Consider the following 9,024-nt stretch of genomic DNA (forward strand, 5'->3'; position numbering starts at 1 on the left):
GATATAACATGATATCAGCTAAGAATCAGGATGTATGAAAACCAAGTTCTGCTTTTAAGGAAAATTAGTTTGAAATATATCAGTTACAGAACTATACTTTTTCTTTTTACTATAGCAGTAGAATATCGTGTTGGAGAGCTACACCTCAAAATCGCTGTACAGAAAAAAAACAAAACGTTTTTTATATAAAGCTCCACATTTATGGAACTAAGCCTTAGTAAAAGTAAGTTAGAATAAATAGCTAGAAGGTTTGCATGCATATTATTAGGATAAATTAGATAGATTTCCTGATGCGGCTGCTTTGTACCAACTGCAATTTCAGATGTCACCACACAGGGCATCATTCATACAGATTCTCTTAATTCAGGGGTGTCCAAGTTTTTTCTGCAGCGGGCCACTTCATCAGAATTGTATACGTGCGAGGGCCGCACTCATTTTTCACTGTGAGAAAATATAGCCTTTAATAAAATATGCAGATTAAAATAAAGTAAATAACACAAAACCTGGTTGGCTGGGCATGATAGGAGTGTGATTGCTGTCAACAATCATATATAAATTAATGGTTATTGTATTTTTTTTGGACAAAAAAAAAATCAACAATATGACTTGGCATGATAGGAGTGTGATTGCTAACAGCAAACACACTCTTTTTATACCAGGCAACCAGTAAATGCTAGAACCTAGGCATGATGGGACTGTGACTGCTGTTAGCAGATTTCTGTTAGCTGTTAGCAATCACACTCCTATCATCCCAAGTCAGCCAGGACATGCTGGTACAGGGTGGCTGTAAGTGATGTGCAGACCCCATACTGCTGGCAGCATCAATACACAAGGGGGCAGCTAGCCAGGTTTCAGCATGTACTGGCTGACTTGGCATGATAGGAGTGTGATTGCTAACAGCAATCACAGTCCCATCATGCCTAGATTCCAGCACTTACAAATCCATGCTATCACACACACAAACTCATTCACAGATTCATTCCCTCAATCAGGCATACTCATTCAAACACCCACCCCCCTTACCCGCACTACAGCTCTCGATGCCGCTCACAGACTTCAGCAGGGGGCGTGGTCTCCCGCTTCCTCTGTGCAGGACAATAAGACCTCCCACAAGTAAGCAGCAGGGCTCTTGTGATCCTGGCTGCCGATCTCACGCGGGCCGCACCTCGAGGTCCCGCGGGCCGCACCTCGAGGTCCCGCGGGCCGCACCTCGAGGTCCCGCGGGCCGCATGTTGGACGCCCCTGTCTTAATTCGTTAATCAGACTATGCAGAAATATCTCTGTATGTGTGTAGTATTTTACGGGGCTGCAGGACTCCTTTATGTTACGTTACTAAAACTAGTTAATATAAAATGTAATCTCAGCAATGTTTAAAATGACCAGTAATAGCTGAGTAATACAAAATAAGATGCCGTTGATCAATCAAAACCAACTATGCTTACTAGTTAAAGCACCTGTCAAAAATCCATGTTAATGTAGGGCATAACAATGATAAAAATGGGGCAAAATAATGTGTTATATCTTTATTATACCTTAAAATCTAGACCTACATGGGTGAAAAATAACCCCCATTTCATAATATGTACACAAATGTATCAGTTAAAATGTCTTGAAGATAATTATTTTCATTGAATGGTTAATAGCTGATTTCAGCAGCTTTTACGTTTTTTTAGTCAATATTCTTCATTAAGAGCAGCACTGCATAGTTTGTAACACACAGGTGCACCGTTAATCTTCACAATTCGACAACTGCTGTTTTGTTTTAAGCAATTAGACCACCAATGTTAACTGGCGAGATGGAGGAAAACATTAATTAGCGAGTTATGTTCAGATTAATCAGCACCTGTAAAAAATTGTAATGTATTCTTTTTATCAAAGCAACAACAAAAAAAATACTGAAAGGGGTGGAGAATATATTTCCCCCTAGGGAAATAATAAAGCATGTTGCAACTCATTTTCGCAAATGTGGGAAATTTATGATGCTATATCCCTGGGATTTAATTAATGGTTCTTTCAGATGGTTTGTACGTAAATTGTCAAGTACTGGCAGATGAAACTTCAAGCAAAAATACTGCCTTGACCCAAAAAAAAATAAAAAACACTTAAATAAAAACAAAATAATCACATGTAGAGCAGACAGCATAGACATTAACTAATGTATTTTCTGTGCTTTTTTTTTTTGCCTTTTTTTTATGTAGCCCTTGCAGTCTCTTTCCTACTGCTGAAAAGCAATAGATATTGTACAGGGCAGCACCTGTATTCGTTGCAGTAAAGCATACCTTGCAAAGAAGGGGTGATAACAGACTATCCAAAAGATTAAGTATATTTAAACTATGCTATTTGTCATCACCAAATGGAAAAATAATGGGAATGCCTTATTTTTTCCCCAAGACACCTGCACTATTACACAGAGTGGCAAAAAAGAAAATACATTGCCCAGGGACGCATTTAGAAAAGTAAATAAGGGCTGGTACTTTTTTTTTTTTTTAATATATAGTTCTGGAGCACTAGAGGGGACACTGGTCCTATCCTCGAGTTATCAACTAATCACAGTATAATTAGGCTGGGAGTTGGATTTGAGTCCACTAGGGCAGGGCAAATCTGTAACTTCAATGGAAATTCCTGAATCCTTCTGTGGGAAAATGTCCTTGATAACCCCATTTAATCATGCCTAAAACATCCATTAGTTAAATACCCCATGACTGATAAGGTACTCCTGTAAAATAAGGTTTAAGCTCACATCATCTTAGCAGATGCTAAGCTTCCTGCACTAAGCAGAATCAAACCGCTTTGGGAAAATAAGGCTCAAAAGGTTTTGTCTGCGTCGAAGACGTGTCAAATATACTTAAAGTCAATGCTAGATCTCACAACGAAGAGACCTGAGGAAACAGCCATTGCAAATGTCATATTCCTCTTGACCGCTCCTTGTAGACCAAAATCCATCCAAATTCCAATGTCCATCTTTTATAATAGCTAATTGCATAATATTGCCAATAATAATTAGCAGATAGTTTTCTAAATTAAAGTAAACCTTTACTTGTGAACGCCAATATGGTACTTCAGAAAATGTATTAATTATAGATAATTATCAGGAACTAACATAGACTGATGCACATCTGTTACATTAAGGACCGAGTTGGGCTAAAAGTGCTACCTTCGGAAAACCTCATGATTTCTCCTCTCACAACCTTCGAAAGTGGGCAGAAACTGCAAATACCCACTCATTGCACACACCTCCATGACACTGTGTCATATGACCTAAACATTGCGACACGTCCATGACAAGACTGGGATTTTGTTCCATCGAAAGTGCTACTTTTTAATATATATATTATATTTTTGCCACCCTCCACATGACATGTTATATATATATATATATTATACCAATGACTAAACATATGTGATAAACCATGCAAATGTTAAAAGTAGCACCAAATTTTCTCCACCCACAGACATACACTCTTTGGTTCTTAGGGTTTGTGGGAATTTTTGCCAAATCATCCAGTACAGCATTTGAACAAATTCGAAAGACGCTCAGCAATAGGTTAAAACGAGTGCAATTTTATTAAATGTGAGAAGATGTTTCAACCCGCTCAGGGTTTTTTTTTTTTTGTTTGTTTTTTTAATCAAGCCATACGTTTATGGGGATCTGCTGGCGTCCCGCTCATGCAATAAGGACCCTACATCATTGGTGGGGTCTGCCCTCTTTGCCTCCAATAGAGCATTTGGGGCATCAGGCACGGATGTTGGACGAGAAAACCTGGCTCGCAATTCCATTACAAAGGTGTTCGATGGGGTTGAGGTTGGGGCTCGGTGCAGGCCAGCCAAGTTCCTCCAAACTCATCCAACCTTGTTTTTATGGACTTTGCGTTGTGCACTGGGACACAGTCATGCTGGAATAGAAAAGGGCTTTCCCCAAACTGTTCCCACAAAGTTGGAAGCATAGCATTGTCCAAAATATCTTAACTGGAAGTAAGGGGCCAACCCCTGAAACACAGCGCCAAACCATTATCCCTCCTCTACCAAACATTACAGTTGGCATAATCCAACAAAACCAGACACGCCCATCAGACTGCCAAAGAGAGAAGCGTGACTCGTCACTCCAAAGAACACGTTTCCTCTGCTCCAGAGTCCAGTGGTGACTTGGCATTGTACTTGATGTGAGGCCTGCATCCAGCTGGCTATGAAATCCCATTCCATGAAGCTTCCGTTGTACAGTTTTTAATGCCAGTGGAAGTTTGGAACGCTTCAGCTTTGGAATCGACAGAGTGTTCGCAGCTTTTATGCACTAAGCACTCGGTGACCCTACTCTGACTTTCCGTGGTATTCCCTTCGTGGCTGAGTTGCTGCTGTTCCTAAAAGCTTCCACTTTCCAATAATCCCACATACAGTTGATTGTGGAATATCTATCAGAGATTCAATTTCAGGAACTGACTTTTTCATAAGGTGGCATCCTATTACAGTACCACACATGAATTCACTGAGCTCTTCGGAACAACCCGTTTCTTCACAAATGTTTGTAAATGCAGACTGCATGGCTAGGTAATTGATTTAAACATCTGTGGCAATGGGTCTGATTGAAACATCTGAATTCAATAATTAAAATAAATAAATCAAAAGTTCCAACACTTTTGTCCATATCACGTGTATATATTATATTTTTTGTCTGTATAAATGAAAGTTAACAAAATGTGGCAATTAAGTCAATTTTTACTTATAGTATGTTCTGTCATTGAATTGTCCTGATTTTACTTTCATTATGATGCTTAGTAGATATCTATTTACTTTATCTATCATTATGTGTGCTTGGTATTCCTTATACTGCTTATTTAATTAACACAAACCAACTTCTGACCACTTCTTTGACAGCCCACCCTCTCTGATTAAGAACAAATACCGTATTGGCTCGAATATAGGTCGCACTTCCCCCCCCCCTTTAAGTCTTTAAAGTGGGGGTGCGGCCTATATTCGGGGTATAGTGCCCTGTCCCGGGCGCCGGGCAGGCAGCGGGGTTAGGATACAGATCCCCCGCAGCGGTGCAGGGGACCTGCATCCTACTCTCCGATACGCTCAGACAGCCTCCCCTGCCAGCACTTTCCCCGGGGGGGTTTTGGCACGGGAGGTTGTCTAAGCGCATCGTGCGGATGGTCACCGGCTGCGGAGGTTGTTTACCCGCATCGCCGCAGCCGGTGACCGTCCGCACGACGCGTTTTACCTCTGCCCCCAAGATGTGCCGGTGATGTGCCGGCACCGGAAGTTGTATACGCGTATTGCGTAGATGTCCCCCGCCGGCCCCGCAAGACATCCGGGAGTCTGCTCTGGTAAGTCGGGGGTGGCAGAGTGGCAGCATATCTCGGGGGGGGGGGGGACAGTGGCATCATATCTCGGGGGGGGGGGAGACAGAGTGGCAGCATGTTTTTTTGGTGCTTTTTTAAAGAAAAAAACTTTTTCTTTAAAAAAGCATCAAACTTTTAGGGTGCAGCCTATATACGGGGGCAGCCTATATCCGAGCCAATACGGTATGTTTTGTTTAAATCTTTTTTTTTTTTTTTTTTTGTAAATCAAAGTTTATTGTTTTAAAACAAGTATACAACACAAAAGGGAAAAATGAGGGAACAAAAAAGAGAAGGGGGGGGGAGGGGTACAGTTCTGACCAAACCCACAAAAAATCACAAAAAGAAATAAAAAAAAAAAAAAAAAAAAAAAAAGGTTTTTACACCATACAACAGGGTAATGCATAACACAATGTGTAGCGCAATGACAGGAAACATGACAGCACAGCACCCAAGGATGATGCAAAAGAAAGCTACTCGGAGAGGAAGAAGGAGAACATCAACCAAACAGCAGCCGAGAGGAGGGATCCGCTAGAAACTGGGACCAGTAAAACCAGGTACGACAGTGCCGCTCATTAAGACTATCAGATCTGGCCACCAGCTCTTCCATCTCACGAACATGCTCAACCCGGATCACCCACTCCCGTATAGAGGGCGGAGACGACTCACCCCAGTGAAGGGGAATAAGAGCTTTAGCTTCGTTCAGCAGGTGTCGAATCACAGAACGCCGATACACAGACACGGGTTGAGAAGTAAAATGCAGCAAATAGTTAGCAGGGGCGAACGGAGGCGGGGAATCCGTGAAACGGGGAAGGAGACCACGGATGGTATCCCAGAAGGGGGCAAGAAGAGGACACTCCCACCAGATATGGAGCACCGTCCCCAGCGCTCGCCCACACCTCCAACACATATTAGAGCTCTCTGGGAACATAGCATGTAACCGTACCGGCGTGCGATACCATCTCGATAAGAATTTAAAGGACATCTCCTGGGACCTAGAGCTGAGGGAACAGCCGTGCGTCAAAGCAAATATCTCACCCCATTGCCCCGCAGTAAGCGAGAGAGCGAGTTCCGATTCCCATTTACCCACGTACCCTGGCAGCGAGGAATCATCAACACATAACAGCAGCTGGTACAACAGAGAAATGCCGTGGGGAGGCAGGACATCCCTAGAGTGCAAAGCCTCAAAGGGGGTGAGGTCCCTAACAAGGTGATGCTTCTGCGGAATGGACGCAACAACCCTTCAGCTGCAGGTACTGGAGAACTTGAAGAGACGTAGGGGTAACCCCAGGGAGAAGCTCAGATAAGGGCCGAAGGTCATGTCCCTGCAAAAATGAACCCAACGCGGGAGATTCATGCGACGGGGACCCCAAAAAAAGACCCCCAGAGACACCCGGAGGGAAGTCTGGATTACCACGAAGAGGAGTCATGGGGGAGGGGTAAGTCAGCGTCCGACCCTTGCGAGAAACAGCATGCAACACTCGCAAAGTGGCCAACACAAAGGGATTGCCCTCTACCTGCCGCCGAGCCACCCATGGAGCCAACCAGGTAAGCGCTTGGATCGGCACCAGACAAGAGCTCGCCTCCAAGGGCACCCACAACTTATGGGAAGGGCGGTACGACCATTCCAAAGACCGCAAGAGATGGCAAGCAAAGTAATAAGTACGGATACAAGGCAACCCCAGACCACCCTGCACCTTAGGCCTCTGCAATAACGTCATGGCCAATCTAGGGGATTTACCAGCCCAAATAAAGGACAGGAACAACGAGCGCACTAACGAAAAAAAAGTCTTCGGGAGAACTATAGGCAAGGCCTGTAAAAGATACAATATGCGGGGAAGAACGTTCATTTTAAGGGCATTAACCCTGCCAACCCAAGAAATAACTAAGGAGCCCCATATGCGAAGGTCCTTGCGAATCGCGTCCAGCAGCGGAGGAAAATTAAACCGATACAGGAGAGAGAGGTCAGCAGTCAGCCAGACCCCCAAGTGTCGCAAAGCCTGAGCGCACCACCGGAATGGGAAGGAGGAGGACAGAGAGTCCACCTCCACCCTAGGTACGGAAATGTTCAGGATCTCAGATTTAGCTAAATTAATTTTCAAATTGGAGAGACTACCATAGAGCCGAAATTCCTCGAGGAGCACGGGAAGCGAGATGCGGGGAGTCCTAAGTGTAAATAACATGTCGTCCGCGAAAGCCACAGTCTTATGCTGCATACCACCACATACAATCCCTGAAATATCCGGGTTAACACGCACCGCCTCTAAAAAGGGTTCCAGGGAAAGGACAAAGAGCAGCGGGGAAAGCGGGCAACCCTGCCTAGTGCCATTGGAGATGGGGAATGACGGGGAGAGAGCTCCATTAATACGAACCCTGGCCGAAGGCCGAGAGTACAGAGCCGAAACCCAACCCAACATGTGAGGACCAAGACCAACTTCCCGAAGCACCGCAAGGATAAACGTCCAGTCAAGCCGGTCAAAGGCCTTCTCAGCATCTGTAGAAAGCAAAATAGACCGGGCCCCCGAACGCTGAGCTAGGTGGATGAGATTCATCGCTCGGATAGTCCCATCCCTACACTCCCTACCAGGTACAAAGCCCGATTGATCAGGATGGATCAAAGCCGGGAGAAATCTACCCAATCGCAAAGCCAATATTTTGGAGAACAGTTTCACATCTACATTCAAAAGGGAGATAGGCCTATAGCTACCGCACAGATCAGCGTCCTTCCCCTCCTTCGGAATCACAGCTATCGTGGCCGCCAAAGTATGGGGATGAAAGCATTCCCCCTTCAAAATAGAATTAAACACAGAGACCAAATGGGGACCCAAAATATCAAAAAAATGTTTATAATAGGCCAAAGAAAGACCATCTGGACCCGGACATTTCCCGGATTTAGAAAGCTTGATCGCCCTAGACAATTCATCCAGAGAGATCGGCACCTCCAACTGCGCCGAGTCCAAATTGGACAGACGACGGGGTAAGTAACGGGATAGATAATTTGCAATAGCCAATCGACGAGCTTCCGCATCACCAGAGGAATCTTGCGTAGGGGAGCGGTTGTAGAGGGTAGAATAGAAGGCTACAAATTCGTGCGCAATTTCGGACGGGAGGTATCGCAAGACACCCCCCGCGGAGCGAATCCTGGAAATGTAAGAGAGTTGCCTCCTCTTACGCAAAGCGCGAGCTAAGTATTTCCCCGGCTTATTCCCATGTTCATAGAAGAGGGCCCTAAGACGAACGAAAGATCTCTGAGCCTGGGCATTAAGAATAGCAGCGAGCTCCGCACGGAGCGCAAGCAGACGCGCAAAGTCCGCAGCTAACAATGTGTCCTTATGTATCCTCTCCAACCCCTCTATCTGCAAATAGAGATCGCTAAGTGTTTGAGCATGGGCCCGTTTCCTGGCAGCCCCCAACTTAATAAGCCGACCGCGGACAACGCATTTATGAGCTTCCCAAATCGTAGGAAGAGGCAAATCGGGAGTCACATTGGTCAAAAAATACTCGCGCAAGGACTCGGCAGTGTCCTCCAAGGCAAGGGCGTCAGTGAGCAGAGACTCATTCAGTCTCCAAGAGCTCTGGGTAGGACGTGACAGGGGAGATTTCAGCGTCAAGGACAGGGGGGCATGGTCAGACCACGTAATGGGACCATAGGCGGCAGCAAGCAGAAGAGGAAGGGAATAGTGAGTAACAA

Source organism: Sceloporus occidentalis, unplaced genomic scaffold, assembly GCF_023333645.1.
Source record: "Sceloporus occidentalis isolate IW3139 unplaced genomic scaffold, rSceOcc1.0.p SCAF_35, whole genome shotgun sequence".
Taxonomy (NCBI): Eukaryota; Metazoa; Chordata; class Lepidosauria; order Squamata; family Phrynosomatidae; genus Sceloporus; species Sceloporus occidentalis.